The sequence below is a fragment of the Canis lupus genome, chromosome 19 (assembly GCF_048164855.1).
Source record: "Canis lupus baileyi chromosome 19, mCanLup2.hap1, whole genome shotgun sequence".
NCBI lineage: Eukaryota > Metazoa > Chordata > Mammalia > Carnivora > Canidae > Canis > Canis lupus.
Genome location: NC_132856.1, coordinates 21161977 through 21188894, shown reverse-complemented (window position 1 = coordinate 21188894; position 26918 = coordinate 21161977). Strand labels below are relative to the sequence as shown.

Genomic DNA, 26918 nt, shown 5'->3' with positions numbered 1-26918 from the left:
ATTACAATTATTCATGTAACTTAAAATTGGTCAATTTCACACTCACGTAGAAAATAGAAAAAAAAACAATGATTCTGGGAGTTGTAACATGGTCAGTTTCAGTTGGTACCAGGGTGGGAGTGGGGGAAGGTGGAAGTCAGCCTGAGATGGTCCCCAGTGGTTTTCACCTCCCAGTATTTATGCTCTTGGATGGTCCCCACCCCCAGTGAGTATGGCTGACCTCTATGACACGCAGGACATTGCAGAAATGACAGCATATGATTCTGAGGCTGGGTCATAAAGGTACTATGATTCTGCTTTACTCTCTCTTGGTTCACTCATTCTAGGGGAAAAGGGGAACTAGCTCCGATGTCATGAGAACAATCAAATGAGGTCCTTGGGGGCAAGACACTGAAACCTCCTGCCAAATGCCAGCACTACCTTGCCAGCCACATGAGTGCACTATCTTGGAAACCGGTCCTTCATCTCCAGACCTTTAGAGGAGTGCAGCCCCGGGTGACATCTTGACGGTAACTTCTTGAGCAACCTCAGGCCACAGCCACCCAGCTAAGCCACTCCCTATTTCCTGACCCACAGAAATTGAGTGAGACAATAAAAGTGTACTGTTATTTAAAGCTATTAAATTGTCTGGAGATCTGTCAGGCAGCAGCAGATGATCAAGCCCTTCAGCTGGCAGCCATGTAGGAGGGTTAGGGACCTGAATGCGTGGCTTTGGGAAGAGTAACTCATTGCAAGCCCATTTAGCTTCCTTTCATGATGAAGTGACCGTGGATGTGGATGGAGGGGGTGTGAACAATAAGTGTATCTCTCTGGTCTCAGGAGGGCCTTTAATTGGATACCGCATGCCACTCTCATCAACGCAGAGGGAGGCAGGGTCTTAGCAGTGGTTCATTGATTTGGCCCCAGGAGAATGGATGCAAGAGCTATTCAAGACTTGAGGGAGGGGAAGGAATATACCAATACCAATACGAATATCAGTAATAATAGTAATACTCTTCACTACAACTCATATTAACCCTGCTAATACTTGTCATCCAGATACCTCCTCCTTGGAGAGCCCAAGTTCTTAGAAGTCCAGTAATCATTCTTTCCTTTCATAAATAAGAAAAGTGGCTTCAACCTCCACTGCAGTGCTTTGAAAAGTTTCTTCAGAAACTCTGCAGATTTCTAGAAAGTTCTACTCTGGTCAGTAGGGACTGTAGCCTTGTTCCATACTGTTCCCTAGTCCTTAGCTCTCACCTGCTGCTCTTGAGGCTGTTGCATCGGGTCTCCCTCCCCCTCTGTTACTGCCAGGCCAGCTCACTTCCTCCATGCTTCAAAGCATTATGAACACAAGGCTGGGCCCTAAAATTTTGTGGATAATGGGAAGGGTATTACAGTCCTGCATAGTAGACTGATCAAAATGGAATCTCTAGCAGCTTGGTCCTCAAGCTCCTCTGTGGTTGCTGTGACAGGGCTTTCTGTTGCTCTGTGCACACCCTTGCCGACCACTGCTGCCCTGAGTGGCCTCCATTTTAATCTGGACCCCCTCAATCTCTCTTCCTCCCATTCCCAGCCACCTCTCACTTCCTTCTCCCAGGATTGCCACTCCACCTCCAAAAACCCGTCACCTTTCCTGTAGGCAAGCTACCTCTCTGTGTTCCCTTTTCCCATCAGGGGGGTCAGACGTGGTTAAACACATGGGTTGTGTCGCAGGACAAGATGGCCCCTGTTGAACTCCCAGCTCTGCATTATCTCTTTGAATCCTTCCCATTCCTGTTTTACAGGTGACAAAACTGACTTCCGGGGGGATTAGGTTTTGTATGAGGACCCAAGGTGAATAGAAAAGATCTGGGACAATTCCCAGGCCTATTCCAGGCAGAAGGAGAACTAGGTTGGAGATCGTTAGTTGAGGGCACCTGCAGAAGCTAAATTGAGCCTGCCTAAAGCTTAGGAGGAAGGAAATATATGTAGAGTTAGTTCCTAGAGGGCTTATAAATAGGACCATTGCTCATGAGTCCTGAAAAGTCCCAGGGCCAGCCTTCCCGAGGAGAGGGAAGGGGGCGGGGTCACGTGCCCTCCTGAGGTCATTTCTAGCTTCATGATTCAGGCAGCAAAATCCCAGTGTGGGTTCAGCTCCCCTGAATGTACTTTCATTTTGCATTATGATTTGCCACTCAAGCTGATGAGAACCCAAATTGATGTCATTTCCCTCCCAATAAGCTCTTGACCAGAAAACATCTATTTCTCCATCTAACAGGAAGTTTTTTTCCCCACCCAGTTTCTACAAAATCATGCTGCAGTTTGCCTCAGTATTTTCCTTCTTTTTTAAAGATAGCATTTGTCAGGACTTCTGGTTATAAAAGTAATGTACATGTTCACTGCAAAAGAAGCTGGAAAACGTAGAAAACTAAAAGAAAAAAATAGACATAATGTCACACCCATAGACAAACATTAAAAATCATAGTATGTTTTCTTTCTGTCTTTGCTGCATGTGTGTCATAATTTTTTTTTAACCATAATTGGATCAAATGCCTTTTTTAAGACTTCTATTAAATGTAGGGGAGGGAAGGATTATACATTCTGGCTTTCGTGAAAAATGAGTTTTATTAATAGCTTACACTTATCAAGTACTGACAATGATCCAGGCACTTTAGAGGCATTGCCTTAATGCACATAAATGCTTTATATGTATTGCCTTACTGAGTCCTCACAACAACCCACTGAGGAAGATGCTAATACTATGCCCATTTTACAAATGAGTAAACTAAGGCTCAGAAAACTTAAGTCACGTGCCCAAGGATCACTAGTTCATAGAGCAGTAGAGATGGCAGGTTTTTTGTTGTTGTTTTTGCTTCTTCAGCCTTTATAGTATATAGAGAGTGGATCTCTTTTTTAGCAATAACTGCCACAACTGGAAAGGCCATCATGGAAATGCTGGCATGCTTCTTATCTAACTGGGAATATTTTAATGGAACCACAATACATTCATGGAACAAAGACCATGCTCCCTGCTGACCTTCCATAACACTTTGCTCTTAAAAGATACAGGTAGAAAGGAAATCCAAGGAAAAGGTCACAAGTTTATTAGCTGGTGCTGCTACAAGCTTACACAGGCTTTCCTATAAGCTGTTGCTATTTTAGTATTTGATGGCCATCTAACATGTCCCTGGGCACAGGGGCAGCTGACAGATGCCAGGGCTCAGCACACATGCTGTGAAATGACTGCTCATTCTTTCTATGGCCATTCATTGAGCACCTACTGTGTTTCTCTCAGGCACAGAGCTAGGCATGGACTCCAAATGCAGTCTGTATAAAACCAGCAACCATAGGTTCAGCCTAAGGGGTGAAGCGGTATTAAAATTACCCCCCACCCTCACCCCAGAGTAAGGAAATGAAACACTATTTCAAAACAATAGCTCAAAATGTTATATTGGTTAAATAGCATATCTGTCAGGGTGCTTTGATGGCAAGCAACAGAAACTGACTCTGGCTGGTCTAGGCAAAAAAGAGAATTTCTTGGAAGGATATTGGAGAGTACTCTAGAGCAAAGGGAAGGCTAAAGACTCAGGCATAGAGCCATCAGGCACCCAGCATCTCCAGAAGGTTCTTGGCAGCAGAAAATGCTCAAAAATCTCACCCAGCTGCCTTGGCTGGAAAGAGAACACTCCAACTGTTCTCTGTTTTGGGCCTGAATCCATGCTTCAGATTTTAGAGTGGGAGCCCTCATTGGCCTCGCCAGCAGTCATGTGCCGGGAAGAGGCGGGCACCTGGCTAACCATTCCGTCAGACAAAAACGGAGAGCCATTAGCTGAAGAAGACAGGCTAGAGGCTGGGCAGCTGACAAACAATGAATATCCTTGCATTTCTTGAGAATGATGGGGGCCAAGTATCCAGGCTGTGTTAGCAAGATCCCCAGGTGGTTCTGATGCAGGTTAAGTTTGGGAAGCACTCATTTATACACTTTCCTCTGCCCTCCTCTCTCCATTTCTTTACAGTTCAACCCAGTTTCTCACCAACCTGAAAGAATCCCTCCTCTTCGGCAAGAGGGAGGTGATGGGCTGTCAACTGCAAGGTTGCCTCTGAGACAGTGAGAAAGAAATGAGAACACTCATATGCTAATAATTTTTGTCCTGTAAACAAGGACCAAGCAGACACAGTCTGTGACCTTGGAGTGCTCCTGTTCTAGAGGGGAGGAGCTGGCTAGGCAGTCCAAATGGATATTGAGGGCTTCCAAGAGCCATGGCACGGTTCTCAGGGCTGAGCTGGCTTTGGCACAGCCTGATCTGGTGAGGATCCCAGGGACAAAGGGACAGAATGGGAAATTAAGTTTACTGGGCTGCACAGATACATTGGGAGGTACAGCGGTACTTGGAGGCCCTCCCAAATGCCATGCTGAGATACAAAACTGTGCCGGGGTACTCATGGCTGGCCTCTCTTCTACTCAAAGAGAGCGGGTCCCCAAGTGTCGCACAGAGGGGTGTGCAGGGGCCTTCGAAAAATACTAAGTTTTGAATATAGAGTTTTGAGAGCTCTAGAGTTCAGGTACTATGTGGACTCCCATCATACTGGTCTCCACAACATACAAATAAAGCAGGCACGAGATTTCCCCCCCCCGAGCTAGCAGTCTCCTGTGAGTCATTTCGCAGGAACTTGGTGGCAGCCACTTGGCTGAAAGCAGCTGTGAGGAGGAATGTCCAGGCGGGGTGGCCGCAGCCACGGGCGTGGCTGGGAGTGTGGCCGGAGCCCAGGGACAGGCTGTGGGCGTGGTCACGGGCGGGGGCGGGGCCAGAGCCTGCGGACAGGCTGTGGGCGTGGTCACGGGCGGGGGCGGGGCCAGAGCCTGCGGACAGGCTGTGGGCGTGGTCACGGGCGGGGGCGGGGCCAGAGCCTGCGGACAGGCTGTGGGCGTGGTCAAGGCGAGGCCGTGGCCAGAGCCCGGGGAAGGTTTGTGGGCGTGGTCACGGGCGAGGGCGTGGCCAGAGCCCGGGGAAGGTTGTGGGCGTGGTCACGGGCGAGGGCGTGGCCAGAGCCCGGGGAAGGTTGTGGGCGTGGTCACGGGCGGGGGCGTGGTCAGAGCCTGGGGAAGGCTGTGGGCGTGGTCACAGGCGAGGGCGTGGCCGGAGCCTGGGGACAGGCTGTGGGCGTGGTTGTCAGTCCCAGGTCATTAACCCGAGGAGGCTGCAGACTGGCCTCATCTCAGGGACCCCGGGGACTTAAAGATTTGTGCCCTTGGTCCCCCGGAGCCGGTAGAACTCTAGGCAGAATCAAGGCAGAATTGAGTCAAGGGTGGGGACAGGCTCGAGGGGGCCTGGCAAAAGAGCAGAGAAGAGGTCCTCGTCACACACCTTGCTGTTCCCGTGTCTGCTGGTGAGAATGGGGTCTGGCATGCACGTGACCCGAAGCTACTCGGAATCCTTTCCGGAGGGCATGTGGGTTCAGGAAGCCCTAGCTGACAGTGTGTGTGGCAGAGAACTTGACGCACGGTTGCCCCTCCCCTGCATCTGGCAGCAGTTTTCTTCTGCAACACTGTCCTAAGCTTCCTCTCGTCATTCAAATCCCTAAGGCTGCATGAAGGGACTTACACCATCCGGCTGTCTTCCTCGTCTTCTGTCTTCTTCAGGCCTCCCAGTCCAGAGAGTAGTCTTGTCCCTTCGACCAGGAAAAAATAAGCAAACCAAGCAACAACCCTCGCGCCCCGCCCCCACCACCTCCGTGCACCACCACCTCTCCCCCCCATGGTGCGCACCAACCCTGTGGTCTCTCACCAGCCCAGGCTGTCCACCAACAGCAAAGCTCAGAACTCCGTTTAGGCTCAGCTAGAAACACACTGTCGTGGTGTCCAATGAGTTAATGGTTGCAAAAGCTTCAGAAAAAGGCACTCTCCTGCTCATGGAGATTATGATTTACATTTCTTTGACATTCTCCAGTTTCAAAAGCCACTTGCAAATGCCAGTGCTTCTAAGTTTTATTTCTGATACTTGTACCTATAAAGAAAGGCACTGCTCATAAGAAGAAGAAGGAAAAAAAGGCCCTTAAGCCATGGCACTTGAAGAAAGGAGAACAGAAAATGCAAAAAGTGATACTGATGAAATAAAGAAGCAAATTGGTTTGCGAAGCAGCCCCAGCCACAAGTCCATATTTCTAGGACCTCCTCCTCAACACTGGGTACTTAACTTAGTGCCAGGTACTCTTCTAAGCACTTTACTGATATTATCTCATGAGATACTTACAGTGACACAACCAGTTCCTCTCAAATGGGAGTTCTATTGCCCTTCCCCTCAACTCCAGGGAATATTTGGCAATATGTGAAGACATTCTTGCTGCTCATAACTTGAGAGGAGGACGCTGTTACTATGGCATCTAGTGGGTCATGCATCCTATGAATTAACTGGCCCCAAATGTGCTGAGGTTGAAAAACCCTGCTGTGAGAGACAGGGGATCATCACTCACCCATTTCACAGACAAGGAAACAAGTACCAAGAAGTACTTCCAGACACTTAGGTTTATGACCAAACACAATTGGCAAATGAATGCAAACAAGGGATTGAGAAATGTTTGCCAATATCTTAGGTGAACTAAGAGAGGGAGGAAATGGGAAAGCATTAGCTCTACATCTGTCCTGTGATGTTCTTTGTCAGGGTAACATGAATCCACGGATGCTACAGAACTGACACGCTGAAACCGTTCACGTGCAGGTTGACGTGCCTCACTTCCAGTGAGGCAGTAATACTGCTCTCCAAACTCATCACTTGCTTCCCTATTTACTATTACTCTGGTTTCCAGTTTCACAGCTGCACTTCTCATTCTTTCCTCAATTTGCAGCCTGTACTTCCACCTTGTTAGGTCCATTTGTGATTGCTCAGTCCAGGGGTGATGGAGGGAGGCATCTGCCCTCCTGACCCAGCGCATTCTCACATTAGACAGGCTGCATCTGTCCGGGGATTGTGGTGGATAGGGTAGATGGCCAGCTGTCTCCAGGTTTCTGCTGGGTAAAGCTTCTCAGAATCATCACAGATATTAGCTTCTCAAGGAACAAGTCCAAAAGGAATTAAAAAGAAGGAAAGAAAAAAAGGGGGGGAAGGTAAGAAAAAAAAAAGGGGGTGGTAAGATCCTTCCATATGGACTATGATGAAAAAATGTTCATGATATTTGAAGTGAAAAAGCCAAGTACAGGAGTGCCTGGCTAGTTCAGTCAGTAGAGCTGGCCAATCTTGATCTTGGGGTCGTGAGTTCAGGCCTCACATTGGGCATAGAGCCTACCTAAAATGGAAAGAAGAAAAAAAGAAAGAGAGAGAGAAAGAAAGGAAGGAAGAAAACCTAAGTACAAAATTGAATGTACCTTGATGAGGACTTTTTAAAACCCTTGTACTTTTGAAGTCCCATTTTCTAAATAAACAGATGACTTTTATCAGAAATAAACAATAATTACTTCACAAGAATTCTTTAAAAACCCACGTAACAAGAGAAATGAGTCGTGTCCACAAAAAGGCATGAACAAAAATGTTCATAGCAGCTTCTGTGTGTGATAACTAGAATGGAAACGATCCAAATGAAGTGTAGAAAGGCAAGATAAATTGAGGAGATTTTGCCACAACAGAATACTACGTAGCAATGAAGAAGAACAACCAGCTGCCATCCACAGCTACATGGATGAGTATCAGAGACATGATGTTAAGCAAAGGAAATCCGGACATAAGGAATACATGCTGTAGTATCTTAATTATAGGAATTTCAAAAATAGGCAAAATTAATCTGTGGTGATGAGTACAGACGGGGAAGGGGCACAGAGAGAGCTAGAAAGGAATTATCAGTGTTTCCTCCCCTTTATCACTCAGAGCCACTGGGCTGCCTTTGTATTTGCATAAGCCACTCAGCAGAACAAAAGCCCTGGAAGTAACATGAATCTGCTCTTTTAGAAGGCAGTTTAGCCACAATTTATTCAAGTATGCTGATAAATTCCGTTTATTCAAACTTAAGTGTGCTGCTGCCTTGAGGTCTTACCCACCAACCCCAAACCCATAGTGCACCCCCCCCCAACACACACACTGCCAGAGGGGCTCCTATCATTACAGCTATATTGGGGATCCTATTTCACCAAGGCTCTGCCTATGTATTTTAGTTTCCCACTTGAAACTATTTTCTAGCTGCTTCCCGGCTCTAGGGCTGAGCCAGGAGGTTTAGAGCCCTAGGGAAAAGGAACCATCAAAGAATAAAGAGCCCATTGATCAGCATTAGTCTCCAAGCTGAGGTTCTTGACCTCTGCAGACAGACAATGGCCTTGAAAGCTAGGCTTTATGGAGGATGAAAGGTATTTCTCAACTACACAGTTCCCCTCTAGCAAAGTCTGGCTGGAGGTTCTAGGGAGGACTGCCCCACGAGAGTTCCTCCGTGCACCCCAGGGGACTTGGTCTCCACTGCTCTTGGAATAGCCTAGTAGGGTCTTGGTGGCTGGGGCTCACAGTTCCTCAGGACAGCCCTCCAGGGCTCCAGATTCCCTCCAGGTCACCCAGTGTGCCATACACATATTATTTTCTAGGTATGTTACCAGAGGAAAAAGGTAGTCAAGTGCCACTCCAGATCACTGAGTTTTGTCATTCCCAGATATGCTCCAGATCTATTCATGCCACCCCGGGAAGATGGTGGGAAGGAAAGGAAAAGCTGAAGGCCATTGATAAGGACAAGTGTCTCGAGGGAGAAGAGATTTAGAAACATCTAGAAAATGAAGGGGGACGTGTGAGAACACCAAGGTAAGTGGACCACATCGCAGGGCAGAGTGCAAGGAAGTCGGCCAGCTCCTGGGGGACCTGCCTCTGACTTAACGATCACCCTGGGTCCCTTAGCCCGGGGGCAATGGTGTGCAGGTGGTAGCCTGTACGTAGAGGAATCTGAGGAAGATGCCCAGGCCCTCTGTAGCCTGACCCAGAATTTCCCATAGGCGCACTGCGGGACTGGGGAGGTGGAATGAGCTCTGGCCTGTAATCAGGAGCAACAAGCTGCCACAGGCAAAGAATGCAAAGCCAGGAGCGAATAACCTGGACTCTGGGTGCTGGCCAGGGTCTGTCCTGGCCCACAGAATGCCTTTGTGCTAACTAGAAAAAAGCCTCCTTCCTCCAACACACACGGCCCCACGGGTTCAAGGCTTAGTTAGCAAAGCAGTGGCTAGATTTCAGCCCCTTGGTGGGTGTGCTTGCTCAGGGAAGAATCCCACACCCATTAGAGATGGCTCTAGTTTCAGAATAGCTACAGAAAAGCTAGGTAAACCAGTAGCCCTTGGAGTCCCCCCAGGCCAGGTAGCTGCTCACACCCATCATTCCTTAAAGGAAGCCTATGAAGATCTTGGTTCCCTTTCCACTTCATACTCATCCCTGGTACGCTCAGGTCCCATCTGAAGGGGTGAGGAGGAGGGTTTGCAGTGATGGGGATGGGAAGACGAGGCTCCGACCTCTGGCCGTGCTTCTCCCCCTGCTCAGCCAGGCGATGACTGAGCCATCTCACAGATTGTTTAAATTAACCAGGCTAGCATAAAATCTTATTTCCCCCTTTCACTATCTAGCCAGGTGGAGAGACTCAAGGAAAAAGACCTATTCCAGAAAAATGTAAAAAGTTACATTTTCTTTGCCCTTCCAAGCCTAGGGCAAGGAAAACTGAAACCCTGCTAAACAATATTCTCCCTCTTGTTAGATTTCTGGAAGAGGTGATAGCACCTATTACAGCTGGGGTGACTGAGTGTTCTAGTTTGCACTAGAACTGTGTTGGATTTTGCTGATTCCCATGATCATTATTATTTAGTACTCTCAGAAGTGTCTCAGTGCGGACGATAAATTATGTGGTCACTTACTAATAAAGACACAACAGATGTCAGGCCTGTCTGAGCTGTCCTTCCTTCTAACCTAATGCCACGTAAGAAGGACAGGCATGGTGACTGGACTCAGAGAAAGGGACATCACTCTGGGCTGGAGAATGCAGGCAGGAAGAATTTGATGTGAGCCTTGAGAGAGTGAATCTGGAGAGGAAAGGAGTAAGTCTTCTGCATAGACAGGTGAATGTATAAATTACCTACTGCTGCATCACAAATTACTGCAAAATTTAGCAGCTTAACACAAACAAACAAATCTTTGCTTGCACAGCTCTGTGGGTCAGGAATTTGAAAGCAACTTGGCTGGGTGGTTGTGGCTCAGGGTGTAGTTAAGATACTGGCTGGGGAGGTTGCTATGTGGAGGCCTGACTGGGGCTAGAAGATTTGCTTCCACTCTGGCTCACTCACATGCCTGTTGGTGGGAGTTCCTCACCATGTGGACCTCTCCACAGGGCTGCTTGGGCATCTTCACAACACGGCTGCCATGTGGCCTCCCCCAGAGCATGTGTTCCAAGAGACAGCAAAGCAGAAACTGCCATGACTTCATGACTTAGCTCTCGAAGCCATGCTCCATCCTTTCTACGATATCTCATTTATTACATAATCCAGCCCTATACAGACATGTGACCATGAAGAGGATCATTGAGACTATGGCTACCGCAATGAGGATGCACTAAGTCACAGAGGCAGAAATAGTGTATGCTCAGAAAGTTAGTGACTGAGCAGTTGTCTGGAACATTTACTGACTTCCCACTATACTCAACACCAAACCAGTCCTCTCCAGCCAAAGTCCAGCAATCCAACCTTGGAGAATATTGATCTACTGATGTGTTCGAAGAAATGAGAATTTGCAATGCCTTTATCCAGAGCTGAACTCCAGAGCAAAGCACTAAAAAACATTTTAGTTTTGCTAGCAGGAGAAATGCACTGTATATATAGCACATTGTGGCCCTATACAGGAGTTGAAGATTACACTCCTCGGGGGGGAAAAAAAAACATAAAAAACAATCTTTGAAAATTCATTTTTCTTTTTTACTTATGGGCATTTTTCCCATTTAAAAAAGTGATGTACTGCTTGTGTAATTTTTAAAAGATTAAAAAGCATTAAAAAAATACACTCTGCACAGAACTGCAATCATTCTCCTCCAATCCCTGACTCTTCTGAAATGAGAGAGAATGAGTTTCCAGGAGTCTGCACTCAAGACTGAAATGCATCTGAGGCTGAACCAAGGTGGAGAATCCACTGTGCCCACTGGCTGCCGGTTTCTGGCTACTCAGTAGTTGTAAGCAGGTTAAGGTTAGGCCCGGATGGGTACTTGGGTTTTGGAGATACAACTGGTTTTTGCTTTACTCTTTGATCCTAGGAATATTAGCCCTTTTCTAGATTTCTCTCTATTCTTAGCTAATGCGTTACAGGTCTTATATCCTCATTTTAAAATGTTTCAAAGTATGATTACATGAAACTGGCTAGGATGTCCTTTTTGAGAAAAGTTCCCCCGTGTTCAACAGGTACCTATTGAATAATTATCTCTTGGTAATTCCCCCCAGGATACCATGATGCTCATAGCAGACACAGCCCTGCCCACATGGACCTTCCAATCTGGTGGGCAATTGCCTTGCAATTTCATTTACAGAGGATGGGCCTGAAGGGAAAGCCTGTTATCTCTAAATCTCGTGGGTGGGTTTTAGAGTTAACTGGAAGGTAGCATATGAACACCATGTCAGCATACCAAATAGCCACAGAATCTCTGGCATCATTTACATCTTCTATCTCTCTGAGTCCCCTTTCTTTTTCTTTCCTCTATTTTCTCTTCTTTCTTAGACTTTATTTATTTTTAAAGAATTTATTTATTTGAGAGAGAGAGAGAGACTGGGGTGGGAAGGGTGGAGAGAGAGGGAGAAGGAGAGAAGCAGACTCCCCGCTGAGTGCTCAGCCCTACCTGGGGCTCAGCTCCATCTCATCACCCTGAGATCATGATCTGAGCCGAAATCAAGAGTTGGAGACTTAACTGACTGAGCCACCCTTGCACCTCTATTCTATTTCTATTACAAAGATGTGATGTAACTCTTTGAGCTATTAAGAATACATCCTTTTCCATGTTGAAAAAAATCTCATGCATGTACTGAGTCCTCATTATGTGCCAGGCACGGACGGGGCTGATGGCCTCACTTATATGATCTCAATTAAGCAAACTTAACCTATGGGAAGTTCTGTTGTTATTCTTATTTCACAGATGAGGAAACCGTGCCTCTGCAAGATCAGTGCCCAGGTTCTCATAGACTCAGAACAGGGAGTCAAATCCTCGTGAGCCTGAAACTCTATGTCCATCATGGTGCCAGTTATAACTTTTGGCTTTTGTTGCTTAGGGAGTCTGTTTTGACATCATCCCGAACTGAACTTAAGCTGTAGCTCCTATGAATTGAAACAGCACACTGAAAAAGGGGAAAGAAAACAGCTTGAAACCTGTTTCAGACCCTGCGTGAGACGAGAAACAGAGTCAGCGGAAATGAGAAGTCAGCTGGATTCAGCAAGTCCTCAAGTAAGGGGGGGCACGCAAACCAACTTAATTGGATGATTATTTCAATTATCTAATTAAGAAAGATTACAGCTGAACAAAGACAGAGAGGGCCTCCAAGGTGATAAAAAAAAAAAAAAAGTTGATTAGCTGGGTTGGCCCTTGGCAGCACTGGGAGGTAGAATGGACTCCCCATTGGAAGCTGTGGCCCTTGGGACAATTAGCCACAGAGCTAATTGTCCCTCCTCTTTTCCTCCTGTCCTCCCCAGCTGAAAGCTGTCTTCTACCTTACTGCTTGATGCTCGAGTGGTCAAGTAGCCAGCATTCTCTTCCCTTCCTTCTTTCTTTCCTTCTTCCTTTCTTTTTCCCCTCCCTATTTGTTTTTGTACTGGTTTTGTAACCAAAAGTCAATATATATTTCCTTGCACAGTGTAGTACAGAGGCTATAGTGTGGTTACCACTACCCTCCACAGGAACCCCTCCCTGTCCCCATGTATGGCCCGTGCACTTTTTAAAAAGGTAAATTATTCACCAATATTTAAAAGTCCAGGATTTCACATAAAAGTCCATATCTCTGGCTTTATTTGAACAGATCAGATCTGACAACACTGGATCCACCTTCTCGGGGGCCAGATTCAAAATATTTAACAGTGCATATGGCTCGGTGCTGTTCTATTAGAACAGATGCCAGGCACGAGCCACCCATGTGCTCCCTAGCTTCCAAGGCCTCATCCGTCCTTCTCTCTCTGTGACACTGAGGTGAAGGTCACCTGCCATTTATCATCATACCTGCTGGACCCACTTACTGTAAAGAGGGAAGAGACTGTTTCCTTAGCTTGATCTTTGTCTCTCAGTTATATCATCAGCCTGGCTCAAGTTGGTTTTGATCTTGTGATCCTTGTTTTAGGGAGCCTAGGGCTTTTATTTTTTAATTTAACAAATATTGGTTGAAAGACTTCATTATGCAATACAATATAGCAGAGCGATTAAGAACAAGGCCATGGAGTCAACAGTTCTGGGCTCAGGTCCTACCTCCATCACTTATTAGTTGTATGACCTTGCCTCATTTCCTGATTTCTAAATGAAGAGATTTAGAACTTGTCTAAATGCCTAAATTTTCAAAACACCTGTTTCCCAATACAACTGTGAGCTATACAGTGAAGCTTCAATGGGAAGATGTAATAATAAAAGGCCTAGCACTGTGCTTGGCAAACACTAAATGGCAGCCAGTTTAAGGGAAGAGTACTAGCTCTCCTGATTGTATATCTATGACATAATAGGCACTGTGATGTGCACCGAGGGGTGTTATTCCATTCAGGCCTCATGAGCTCCCTTCTAAGGTGAATAGCATTACTTCCATTTTATTTGTATTTATTTTTTAAAGTTTTATATATAGAGAGAACATGCATGTATAAGTGGGGGAGGAGGGACAGAAGGAGAGAGAGAGAATCCCAAGCAGGATCCATGCCCAGATTTGGCATTTCAAACAAGGCCCGGGGTGATTGCTTTCCTGCTGGTTCATGGATCACACTGGGAAAAACAAGTTAGCTAAGGCCAAGGCACTGGTACTAGTCATACTATCCAGTTTCTTTAGCCACAGTGAGTGGTTCAGGCACAGGCATAAGACCCAAACTTGGCCAATTAGAATCTCTCCTGGGAATCTCCGTGACTGTTGGGGGAGAGAAGCCATCTGTTTCTTTTAGGGCCATTAAGTCGGAATGAAGAAACCCTGAGTTGCCTCTAGCTGAGCTAACCCATACTGTATAGAGAAAGTGTCTTTGTAGAAGGAGAGAATGAAGCCAGCAGAGAGAAGCCACAAAAGAGAAACCAATAGAGAGATGAGAGAGAAAAACAATCCTGATGACATCATTTGACAACATGGCATCCCTAAAGTTAGTCTCTGGTCTCCCCAAGTATAGGACCAATAATAATTCTCTCTCTCTCTCTCTCTCTCTCTCATTTCTCTCTTCTTTTTCTTTTTCTTTTTCTTTTTTTTTTTTTTTACCAGTGAGGTGGATTTTTATCACTTCCAACTCAAAAAGTCCTGAGTAAATATTAATATTAAATTAAATATTACTATTAGTTACTTTAGTATATTAGTTATCTAGTACTGCTTAACAATTACTCCAAAATGCAATAGCTTAGGATAATAATAAACATGTAGCATCTCCCACAGTTTCTGTGAATCAGGAACTGGAGAGGAACCTGACTATGTGGTACTGGCCCTAGGATCTGTCATGAGGTTGCAAATACAATGTCTCCCAGGTCTGCAGTCATCTGAAGGCTCAGCTGGGACTACAAAATCAGCTTCCAAGGTGGCTCAATCATGTGGCTGGCAAGTTGGTACTGGTCGTTGGTGATAGGCCTCAGTTATTCCCTAGCAGATTTTCCCATAAGTGTCCTTGAAACATGGTGGCTGGACTGAGAGGGAGAGATAACCAGGAAACATTATGTTCTTTTTAGGACCCAACCTCAGGAATCACATAGTGTTACTTCCTCACATTCTATGCCTCGGAAGTGAGTCACTAAGTATAAGCCCATATTGAAGGGGAAGGGAATTGCACCCCAGCTTTTGAAGGGAGGAATGTCAAAGGATTTGTGGATGTATTTGCAGACATCTTTTAAACCACAATATCTAGCATGTCACACGGTTAGTTTATAGAACTAGGATGGGAATTTTGTTCTGGCTTTGCCACCAATAGACCATGTGGCCCTGGGAAGGTCATTCCATGTCTCTGAATCTTGGTTTCCTCATCTGGCAGGTGAGGAGACTGGATTTGACCCATTTAGCCTTAAAATCCTGCAGTGTCTATACCAAAGACACTTAAGGCCATGTACATTGATGGCCTACTAGGAGCCTCATTATCTTTGTCTTCTGCTGGGCTTCTTGTCTTCTGGAAAAACAACTCTTGGACATGGAAAAAATGAATATAACTTTTTTCAACTCTGAATGTAACTTGTTTCATATCACAATCCCAAACTTCATCAAGCAGGACTTGTTTCAACTAGTGACCTCATTAAACAAATCTGACCATGTAAGAGCCAGAGGAACATGTGTGTTTTAGCCAGGGCCATTTGGGAATAATTACCACCACACTGTTGCTTAATGAAGTCAAGCTTCAGGTGGTGGAGATTACAGGATGGGATAAAGGATGAGCAGCTGCATGACATCCCAGTTTGTGAAATATTTGAAGGCAGACCCTGCTACTGTTAATAATAACAATGATAATGATAATGTCTTTAATTGAGAGATTATGGACTACAGGTACTGTGCTAAACATGCCTTTTATCTCTTTTTGCCCATAACAACCTTATGAAGAGGGAAATATTAGCGCCATTTTTATGGGTAAGGAAATAGACATTAAGAAGAGTAGGATGAATTGTACAAATCCACATAGCTAACAAGGGGTGGAAATGGGATTAAGCCTGGGCCCCCTGGATTTATAAGACTGTGCCCTCTATCATTATACTTAACTGCCTTTTTCTTGTAGAGGGCCAAATAGACTCTCAATACCCAAATAAAATGGGTAAAACAGGTTTGATTTTTTTTTTTTTGGCCATTTTCAGTTTCTTTTTTATCATAAACTTTGACCTACATTTTAAAGAAAGATTAAAATCTGAGAGTTACTCAACAGTATAAAACCATCATGAGGCTCTCCCATAGCGTGGTGACCAAGATAATTAAATAGACTCAGCCTTAAATGCATCTACTTAAAATAATCAAGGGAAGACCAAGATGGTGCCATGAACTGGGTAGGTGATACCAAAGCAGTAGGTGACTCTATAAAGGAAAGGAAAATTATTCAGAAGAGTCAAGGCCAGATGGGTAGCCAGGAGGCTTATGAGGAAGGGAGGCACATGAGGGACCATTGTTGGCAAATATCATAAGGTCCTGGATCCAGAGGCACCTGGAGAGTCAAGAGCTGGGTGAGTAGCTGGAACCCTATTATACCCAAGTCAGCAGTTGGAATAAATAACCAAACCCAGTAGTGGTTGGAATAAACAAGTGTCAAGGCTCAGGGCAAGTTAAAATCAAATTGAAGGCTAAAAATTAGGAGGATAACAAAATCAAGATCAGGGCAAAGTTGTCAGGAGACACAGGCAAGAAAATGCCAGACCCATGGACAGAAAAGTCAGGTAGTGAGGACCCTGAAGACACAGTTGAGTCACTGGCAGAGAACTTGGCCATGAGACAAGGAAAATCTTTCATTTCTGCTCATGGTGTGTTAGGCTATTTGGACCAGCCCTCCTTTGGGAAACAAGAAAACTTGCTGAATAAATTGAGCATCTTACACATACTTAAACATTAATTATATAGTAAGATACTACCAGGCAAAAATTGAAGGGAAAACAGGAACCCAAAAAGATAAGCAGAACATGGAAGTCTTCTGAACCAAGAGCATTAGCCAATTCCAGCATTTTTAACTTTTGTTTTGATGACCTTGTGGGATAAGGGAGTCAGAAATAAAAAGGGCAGTCGAATTAGAGACCCTCTCTATAATAACAGGGACCCCATGGCCCTACACACTCCAGGAAAAAGTGAACAAGAAGTAGCCCAGACCTTGTGGATTTGCAGCCAGGATTAAGTGTCTGGTGGTCCAGGCAACCAAAAACCTCTGGAACCTGGTTTAAGGTGGTCCCCAAGCACCTGACAAATGCAGACACACATCCTCTCTGGAGTAAGGTATCTTTACCCAAGACCTCAAATTACTCTTACAATTATTCTTCAGGTGCAATGAACAACATACAGTCAAAGATAACCAGGGATAAAAAGAAATAAGGCATGATGAATAAGAACAAGCAGAAAGAGCAGACAGCAGAAGTAGTCTTGTAATATATAGTCTTATACATTAGAATTATCAGGAATAGATTATAAACTAGGCACGCATAAAATGTTTACAGAAATAAAAGACAAGGTCAAAGATAGCTCTATGGGAGAGGAAACTATTAAGCCACCCAGTAGATTTGAAAAAAAAAAAAAATCAAATAGAGCCCCCAGTAGTAAAAAAATACAAACTAACATTTTAAAAAAACCCTTTATTTTAGAGACAAAATTATATTCTATTAAGGAAACTTCTTAGAATCAAGTGGGAGACAAAGTAATAGAATGATTGGGGGCTGCAAGAAAGAAAGTACCCAATTAAAAGTGGTTTAAACGATAAAGACTGTTCACTGTTTTAGAGAACAAGAAATTCAGTGATTGGGCTGTGCCAGGATTATTTCTGCAGAGAAATGGTGTCACCTAGGACCCTGCATCTTCGCTTCTGTCCATATCACAATCCTGTCTGCCGGCCTTTGTCTTAGACATGGCTCATCATGATGGCAAGGTGGCTGCAACAACTCCAACCATCATGTCTCTATATTGCCACATTCAAAAGCAGAAATGAAAGAGACATTCCCCTGTGCATCTCTTTTTTAAAAAAATATTTTATTTATTTATTCATGAGAGGCCCAGAGAGAGAGAGAGAGAGAGGCAGAGGGAGAAGCAGGCTCCATAGAGGGAGCCTGACATGGGACTCAATCCTGGGTCTCCAGAATCATGCCCTGGACTGAAGGCGGCACTAAACCGCTGAGCCACCCGGGCTGCCCTGCATCTCTCTTTAATCAAGGAGGAAGGACCCTTCCCAGAAGCAACTCCGCCACAGTCCCCTTGATGTCTAACTGGTCAGGAATCGGTCATGTACTCTAGCTACAAGCAAACCGAGAAATTTGTGAGTCACATTTTCAGCCTTTAAGGCAGGAGGGAGATTCTGCAGCTTTGGAGAAGGGGAAGGAACGGCTGTGATGTTGACTCTGTGTAGGAACCCCGAGAAGGGGGATATGGTGATGGAAAGAAGAGGGAGATTCGAAAAGTGCAGCAGTCTGTCTCCAGGAGCTCTGGCCAAACCCCCGCCCCCCATCGTATCCCATTTTCCTTCTTCTGGAATCTTTGCTGTACATTCTACACTCCCCTAATCTATTCTAAGATACACGAAGTCGTTTTCCTTGTGATGAAAGAGGGTCCTAAAAGCAATTCATCTAGGAGTTTACATTCGTTGTCTGCATGACCTCTTCCGTAAGAAGCACGAAGAGGACACACGGGAATCAGTGCCACAGTGGTATCCCAGATACCGTTGGCTCAGTGAGTGGTAGAGAGCAAGATAAGAAGGATTTGGGGGCAGCGAAGTTAGGGAGACACCATCTAGTGATTTGGGAGTTATACTTCTAAGCAGCCCGGGGAGTTACCTGCCTGGCCTGACGGCAAGCTAAGGTACCACGGAGGCCACGTATCCAGGAGCTCCAGTCCTGAGCCTGAGGCCTGCGGTGCCTGGCCTGTCTCACAAGCCATTTCACTCATCAAGAAAACAATAAAATTTGGCCCGATAACCTTTAAAGACCCTCTGGTTCCAACACAATCACAAAACCCAAATGAAAAAGGAGCAGCAGTTACAGAAGAGAATTCAAAAGAAAGGTGAACAGATGCTGTTGGGATTCCCTCCTTACAGATCTGCTTCTGAGTATTGGCTTTATTTGCTCCCCACATTAGGAGAGAGGAGGGAGAGGCAGGGGGTGGAGGGGAAGGGCCTTAGAAGGACAGGGAGCTTCTACCCAGAGCTCCAGACCTTCGTCATTTCACTTCAGCAGAGGAACGACAGAGGGTCTTTCTTCCAGCATTTACATACAAAATCCTCCGAAGGAGCCCTGCCTGTTTTAGCAGCCACACCTGGGCCAGCTCAACGGAGAGGTGGCAGGTACTGGGTATCATTACTATGACCAGCACCTCCACCACCACCACATGAAATAGGATGTGCTATTACCAGAATATGTAATTAAGGGGGCAGAAGAAGAAAAAGGGGGAAAAAAGATGTCTACGTAGTGTCATCTGCCCCATTTATAATGACTAAGAAATCAAGATCCAGAGAAGTTCAGCAAGTTGCCCGAAACACGCGGCTAGATTCGATCTCAGATCTTTCTATCCCTGAGACCCAGTCTCTTCCACTGTGCCTCAGTTCATCCTCATAATACCAAACTGTTTGCTTTGCTTTACTGTAAATGAACATTCTCTGTCATCATTATCTACTAAACTAAATCAAGAGATAATTTCTATTCATTTGTAGGTCACCTCCTGTGACTGGTAAAGTCCTTCAATTAACCAGTGATGTGCTCAGCAAGGCCGGGGAGGGTGCAGGCACAGACATGGGGCTGAGCACTAACTGAGCAGGGACCGCCAAGGCCACTCATACCGTGCTGGTGAGGGGAGATGGTCAGCACAGAGAGGGAAAGGGGGAGGGGGTTTCCAACAGAGTCATAATGGTCTGGGGTTCCCATAAAGTACTCCGTTGTCCGGAGAGGTGAAAAGCGTGATAATGCATGGTGAGTTTTCAACAGACATTCCCCAAACCTGAGAGATGACTAAATAGGGGTGGAGGGTGGGGAGGGGTTCAGGCAGGGCCTAAGTGTCATGAACAGAAAAATCTCTGCTAATAGTGCAGAAGATAGAGACTTGTTACCACCGCAGGAGACGTCAGAAGCAGAGGGTACATCCTCGCCGCTCCTTGGGACAGCATCCAAATGCTTTCTTTTATTTATTTTTAAAGATATTACTTATGCATCTGAGAGAGAGAGAATGAGTGGGATGGGGAGGGGCAGAGGGAGACAGAGAAAAGCAGGCTCCCTGCTGAGCAGGAAGCCCGATGCGGGGCTTGATCCCAGGACCCTAAGATCATGACCTGAGCAGAAGGCAGATGCCTAACCGACTGAGCCACCCGGGCACCCCTGCTTTCTTTGATTCACTAACATCTATTTAACCCACCGATCTCCAGTCTCGAAAGTTGCACCCTGCTTGTGTTCGGTGTTCCCGGCACCAGTCAGGGAAACATGCCTTTGTTGATGAGGTCAGCTTTGGAATCCATCCTTTCCAGTGACCAGCAGGTAAATTCCAGCAAGGAGCAAAGAGTGGTGGGAGAACAGGACTGGTCGCGTGGAAAGAGAATAACCCTAGGTGTAGCCCATGGTGTCCTGTAGTTTGTCCACAGGGATTTAAAGGGTTTTATTAACCAGACTGCTCCTGCAGCTCTGAGTGGACAGGGGAAATGCTAGGTCTTAACCGGGAGTGGAGAATAAGACCTCAAGTAGCCTTAGAATTGCTGGCCCGAGCATGTGCATGCATGTGTGTGTGTGTGTGTGTGTGTGTGTGTATGCACACACATGCGGTAGCATGACAGAGACCAGAAGGCAGGCCAGACCCCATTTTTCAATAACAATTGGTTAATAATTATTGAGCACTTTTCAGAACCAGATACCTACAGTGTCTTCTTCAATCCTGTCTTCCTTTGGATTTCCCCAAAAGCAAAGCCTGACCAGAGTCTAGGTACTGGAAGTTTCTTTAAGAGGTGATCTTGGAAAAAAAAAAAAAAAAAGAGGTGATCTTGGGAGCAAGCAGAGGCAGTGGCAAGAATAAGACAGGAGTGGAGAAACGATACAAGGTGAATTAGTGAGGTCACTGCTCCGAGCCCGTGGAGATGAGATGGGAGTGCCTTCCAGAACTGGCCGCCCCCAGGCCCAGGGCTGCCGGGACATCTGTCATCCAGGGCCTGCAGCCTCTGATCCGAGGCTGCTCCTGGGGGCGGGCGCTTGCAGCTTCCCAGGAGGGCCTGCACCCGAGCCCTGAGGAGTGCCTGAGGCTCCCGCATGGTGTCCGGGCCAGCTACAGCCCGACAGCCCGGGGACCCTCAGCACACGGTGAACAGCAAGTGCCTGCCGTTCCCGTTGCACACCTAAGGAACCGGAGGCCTGGAGAAATGGATCTGCCGGGACCGCCCCGCTGGGTCCAGGCCGGGCTGTCTGCTCTCGGCCAGTGACATCTCAGGGCACTCAGGAACATTTCCTGGGCTCCCGTGTTATGTAGACAATGTGATTTCACTGCCCTGGGGGACCCACAAACCTGAGGGGTTCATCCCCAGCAGACCTGAGGGGACCCCAAAGCAGGGGGACAATCTGCCTGGCTCCTCGGGGCCTTGTTGGGGCTACCAGGACACTCCAGCACACCCCTTCACCCCCAAAAGCTCCTTTCTTGGTATCATTCAAAGTCAAATCTAAAATTCCAGGTCTGGAACAGAAAACCAGCACAGCCCCCAGAGCCTGATGGGACAAGACCAGCTGTGGGGGATGATGGGAGCCTTTCACTTCACTTGGTCCCCTTGCCACCCACCGCGGGATGACCCTGTCCACATACCTGCCCTTCCAGCATCCAGCCTTTGCTGGCACACATCCCCTAATGAGGAGCTCACTACCTGGCTTAGCCAATCAATTTTCACACATCTCCAGCTGCATCTCCTTAAAGGGTTTTCTGCGACAAACCAATCCTCAAGGACTCCCTGGGGGCAAGAAACGGTTGGTGGAGAAATACACCTGGGAAAAGCTGCGGGTGATAATACCTGCATAGTGATTTATACCACAGCGGCATATTCAGGGCTCTAAGATATCTCAGCCTTTGAGAAACTTGTTTAATTTTGCTTAACTGATAGTTGCTCAAATCTATTTCACTACAGAACACTTTCTTCAAGAATCTATCATCTAGGGGGGTGCCTGGGGGGCTCAGTCATTTAAGTGTCTGGTTTCAGCTCAGATCGTGATCCCAGGGTCTTGGGATCGAGTCCCGCATCAGGCTCCCTGCTCAGTGGGGAGTGTCCTCCCCCTGTCCTCCCCACCCTGGTCTCTCTCTCTCAAATAAATAAAATCTTAAAAGAAAAAAAAATCTACAACCATCCCACAGAACCTCGTATCCTGGAAGTGCTGGGTCCGCAAATTTCTCCTGGGGCTGGAGTCCCTCTTTCCTGAGGTTCTAACACCTGGCTTCGTCACTAAGCCCCGGGGTGCAGAGAACAAGCCTGGCCCCGCCACAGCCTGGAATGACAAAGGTCTAACTCTCACTGCGCACTCGTGGGAGCCAGGCACGGTGCTGAGTGCTTTTCATAGGTGACTCCACACCCTTGTTTAGCGGATGGAGGAACTAAGGCTTGGAGGGGTGAAGTGCTGTCACACGGCTAGCGGGTGGCACAGCTGGAAGGCCAACCCAGCACGGAATAGGTTATTTAGAAAAACACCTGGAGGAATGTCTGGCACAGGATAAGTGTTCAATAATGTCATCTGTGTTGTGTTTTTGTTGCTACTAATGTCATTATCTGACGGAGGAGGAAGTACTCTTAACCGCTCCTGGTGCCTTGCTGGAACCTTCTGTTCTCTGGATTAAACATTCTTCACGTTTTCCCACGTCCGTTTGATGTCTCTTCCCCACTGTTTCTGCACGCTGTATAAACCAGGCAGGACTAAGCACCGAGGACGGGGAGCCTGTCCTAGCTGAAAGCAATCTTCCATTTGCTGTTTCCACAGAAGGACTATTTTCTCTGTCAAATCTTCTGAAATGAGGTGGAAATAAATCCTGTAGGAAGACCAGTGAAGGAGAACAGAGGGAGCTGGGGAGAAGCCGTCAGGAGGAAGATCATCTCCTAGACCAGGGGTCAGCAAACTCCAGACCACAGGCCAGATCTGACCAGCCCACTGCTTTTTGTAAATAAGGTTTTGTTGGAACACAGCTGTGCTCATTCATAGATGTATTATCTACAGCTGCTTTTTGCACTCAACAACACAGTAGTTTCGAAAGAGACCTAAAATATTTACTATGTGGTTCTTTTTACAGAAAAAGTTTGCCAACTCCTGTTTTATCTTGTGGAGAGAAGAAAGGTAGGCTGGAGAGTTTTTTGATGAGCCAGGTGTCTGCCTTTTCTTATGTTCCAGATGCTCTTGGAAAAGCCAGCCGGAAGTTGCTGGGGCCCAGAACACTACAGCTTCTAAGAACTTGCAAGTAAGAAAGACACAGCTTTCCACTGAAGGTTAGCTTTAAATCTATTCATGATGGATCAGAGATAAGATATGTGGAGTCCTCTGAAGCCACTGTATCCCTCCAAGGCTAGGTATGTTGGCTTTCAGTGGATCAAGGTATTGGTCTAACTAAAGAGAGACTAGTCAACCAAGTGGGGTTTGGTCAGCTTTGTTCACTTAGAGAAGAGAGGTTATGCTGGCAAGACTCCAATCAAGTGCTGCTCCAAGTTGAGGGAGACCTCCAATGGATGGAGTATCTCAAGTGGCAAAGTCACTTATGACATGTTGTGGGAAATCTTAGCCTAATGCCCTTGAACATCCAATTCCCCTAAATAACACCCTACTTCCAATTCCATGATCTTGAAGCAAACTTCTGGGTATGACTTGGCTGCTTCCCATAGAGTTCTGCTGATGGGGATATTCTGTATCCCACACCCCAGATGGCTTTCAGGGTAACTGAGAATCCCTGAAATTATGTGCACGATGTTGTGTGTGTCTGAGAATGCCCACTGTCCTGAGGCCAGGAACCTTCACGGTCATTATAGTCTCAAAGGCTCCAACACAAAGGAACCTGACATTGACCTGTGTGAAGGTTTCGATTAGGGGTTCCTTCTACCTCTCAGGCAGAGGGCAGGAGCTCTGTTTGTTACATGTGCCACTGTTCCTCCAGCTATCAGCCCTGTGCCTGCCTCATGGGACGTTCTCACCAAGTATTCATCAGAGCAGGAATGGAAGTAAGGGAAGAGGAGAGGGCAGGAAGAGGGGAGGAAGGCTTGACGTGCAAACATGAGTGTCCTGGTCCCTGTGATAGTTAGAATTTTCATTGTAAATTAATAAACTGACCTTCTGGTTTATGCAAGAGTCTCTCATGAGTGTGGTTAATAGATTTTCCCTGGGGCATAGATTGCTCCCGGTGTGCTGCCTACAAAGTTTATGACCAGAACCCGGAGCTGGTTGAATTCGCAAGTCACCCTGTGGGGCTCCTTTGAGACAGACTGCTGGCTTTTTCACCAGATGGAAGAGGGGGGCTTTAGCATTCCCATAATTGCGTTACTACTGCCACAATGGCATTTGCTCTCTTCCAGTGGCGCTGAGGACAGAGCCTCATCCAAGGCCTGGGCTGGTGCTGGTACCCAGTATTCTCGTCTAATGTATATTGAAAAAATGGATGCTATATTATCTTAAATAACTGAAAAAACGTAGATTGTACATTTGTTTTTATTATAAATCTAAAAATATGATTGGATAACCCACAAGATACTTGTTAGAGTCTGTAACTATAGACTTTCTAAAGCAATAAGGCTAACTAGAAATTAAAAGAACAGTTATTACTAATTTTAAAGCATAGGGCCTGTTGGTATATATAGGAGTCCAATATGGCCCCAACCCCCCATTTTGAGGGAACGCCTGCCCAGGCTTTGCCTCACACAATCTTGGTGGCAATTTACAGCTTGCTAAGCAGCAGCTTCCAGCCTTAAAAAAATAACAATTTCAACTTAAGATTTAGTTGAGAATTTCCATGTGGTTAGGAAAATAACAGAATACTCTGTGAGGACTGAAAGATAGTCATGTCTGCCTTTGCTGACTTAGAGCTACATTTTATTCTCTCACTCTCTTTTCAAGGCACACACACACTCACACTCATCACACATACACATATGCAAACCTTTATTTCTTCTGGGGAAAAAAATAGTGCTACTTATACGGTGATATATTAGTTATCTATCACTGCATTAAAAAATCACCTCAAAATGTCAGCTACTTAAAGCAACAAACATTATCTCCCAAAGGTTCTGTGTGGGTCAGGAATCCAGGAGCAGCTTAGCTGAATGGTTCTGGCTCAACATCTCAAGAGGCCTCATGAGGGTACAAACTGTCTCCTGAATCTGCAGTCTCGTGAAGGCTCAGTGAGGGCTGGAGGATGTTTCCAGCTTGCTCATACAGCTGTTGGCCTGCCTCAGTTCCTTGTTGGCTGTTAGCTGGAGGCTCTAGTTCATGGATCATGCCATAAGGCTGCTCACAGCATGGCTACTTGCTTCCTCCAAAGCAAGGGAGGCAGGGAGAAAGAAACAAAGCGAAAGAGGTTGAAAATTTTTATAGCCTAATTTTAGAAGTGACACACCATCACTTCTCCTCAGGCCATTGGTCAAAGAGAACAACTGTGATAGAGTATAGGACAGAAATACAAAAGGTGTGAATATCAGGAAGTGAGGATAATTAAGGGGGCATCTTGAACCTGACTACCATAGAAAATTTAAAAATACATCTACAGATTCTTTTGTATTCCCACCCCCACCTTTCAAAAAGTAAAAACAAATTTTCCTCCTTTTGACTAGAACTGGACCTAATGACTTTCTTATAAAAAATAGAATGAGGTAGATAGGTAGCATGTGATTTCAAGGTCAGAAAAAGTACTGTGACATCCATCTTTTCCCCTTGGGTCATTCTCTCTCTCTGGAAAGACAGCCCACATGCTGTGAGAAGACTCAAGCAGCTGTATGGAGAGGCCCACACAAGAGTAACATGGTCCTCTTGCCAACATCCAGCACCAACTGGCCAGTTATGTGGATAAATCATCTAGAAAGTGGATCATCCATCCCCAGTCAAGCCTTCAGATAATGACAGCACTGGCCAACAAATTGACCACAACTTCATGAGAGACCCTGAGCCAGAAAAACCCAGCCAATCTACTCCCAAATTCTTGACCTACAGATAGTGGGATGTAATAAATGTGTATTATTGTTTTAAGGCTTTAAGTTTGAGGGTAATTTGTTATATGGTAATAATTGATGCAATATGCTTGTTGAATTTCAGGCGTCCTAGCTGCAAACAATAGAATCTACCCCACCTAGTTTAAACAGAAGAGGAATGTATTTAAGGAACTAGGTAGTTCACTAAATTCTCAGGAGGACTAAAGAATGTGACTTGATTTAACAAACCCATGACACCTCCTGTGGAGAACCTTCTGCTGTCATTGCTAGCACAAACCCAATATACTCAAACAAAAAAGTCCTTCCACTGGGACTGTTGCCATCTTGCCTATGTAAGCTGGGTGTGTCTTCACTACTACCTACATGAAGAATGGGTTTTACATGCACTTACTTCCAAACCAAAGCCTGTGTAAAGATTAGGTCAAATGTCTACACTTCATTGTGATGGTTAATTTTATGTGTCAACCTGGCTGAGCCACAGTGCCCAGATATTTGGTCAACCATTATTTTGGATTTTTTTGTGAGGGTTTTTTCCGATAAGATAAACATTTAAATCAGTGGTGTCTGATTAAATCAGATTGTCCTCCATAATGTGGAGTCAGGCCTGATCTAAGCAGTTGAGGGCCTGAATAGAACAGAAGTCTGACCACCCCTCCCCCCAAGTAAGAAAGAACTCTGCCAGCAGTGGTTTTGGGACTTGAATTGTAATATTGGCTCTTCCCTGGGTATCCATAATCATGTGGACCAGTTCCTTAAACTCCTTCCTTCTCTTCCTTCCTTCCTCTTTCTCTCTCCCCCCACCTCTCTATAGATAGATTGTATCTGTATAGATATACTACATATATATAATATATATAATATATGTAATATATATTTTAACCTATTGGTTCTGTTTTCTCTGGAAACTCTGATTACTATATCTAGTTACAAATGAGGTTTAGAAATACTCAGATGAGAAATTTACAAATATAGGAAATGTGTTCTCGTTGCCTA

At 45.7% G+C, this 26918-nt stretch overlaps 1 long non-coding RNA gene across 3 annotated transcripts; it reads left to right on the top strand.

Moving 5' to 3' along the window:
* The first annotated feature begins 309 nt into the window (after window positions 1-309).
* Window positions 310-25958, top strand: LOC140609979 (uncharacterized). 3 transcript variants are annotated; one of them, XR_012011752.1, is made up of 6 exons: window positions 310-509; window positions 3978-4268; window positions 8584-8729; window positions 12206-12378; window positions 23131-23225; window positions 25677-25958. It is a non-coding gene; the product is annotated as an uncharacterized lncRNA (long non-coding RNA). The 3 variants fall into 3 exon arrangements; XR_012011754.1 differs by having other exon boundaries at window positions 23131-23306; XR_012011753.1 differs by lacking the exon at window positions 3978-4268.
* The last annotated feature ends 960 nt before the right edge of the window (window positions 25959-26918 follow it).